Source organism: Pyxicephalus adspersus, chromosome Z, assembly GCF_032062135.1.
Source record: "Pyxicephalus adspersus chromosome Z, UCB_Pads_2.0, whole genome shotgun sequence".
Taxonomy (NCBI): Eukaryota; Metazoa; Chordata; class Amphibia; order Anura; family Pyxicephalidae; genus Pyxicephalus; species Pyxicephalus adspersus.
The window spans coordinates 53544853-53545509 of record NC_092871.1 but is presented as its reverse complement, the minus strand read 5'-3'; positions in this window follow the sequence as shown (position 1 = coordinate 53545509).

The window sequence follows — 657 nt, the reverse complement described above, 5'->3', positions numbered from 1 at the left end:
GGGTTATAGACAACCAAATGAAAACAAAATGTGTGGTATTTTATAATAGGCAGGTGAAATAGGATAAAAAAAAACATTTTCTTTGATTTATTTGTGTGATATTAAAATATACCTAAAGCCTAAACTTCAGGGTATTTATTTGTCCTGGTGATAAAAGTGACAGGAAATGTCACAGTTGTCACTAGGACAGTAGATACCACTTCTGTGACAAATTGGCAATTTCCCCTCATTTTGAAAAGATATCATCTTACTTCCTGTTGTGTCTCCTGTACAAAAAGTGAAGGTGAATTACCTGTAGTTAGATTTTGTTTTGGAACCTGAAGGAAGCCCGTCAGGAAAAAAATTTGGAAAGTGCTGTCCTTTCTTTCCATTAAAAAAATGTTTTATCTCTGGCTGTTATAGTTATCCTCAGGCTTTGTTATTGGGTCAACAAGGACTTGTTCACTTTTTTAGGTGGTACTTGCAGCATCTGGTCAAGGTTCATTGGCCCTGGTTCATCAAGCAAAATCGGACGCTCACTCGCGCATTCGTATTCGCGATCCAAAATCGTAAGCCGTCGCGCAATTCAGCAACTGAATGAGCTCGCGGCCGGAGCCGCGCATCTCCGGCAGCTTTACACTGGCGAGCTTGCATTAAAAGTCACTGTTCCCCTAAAAA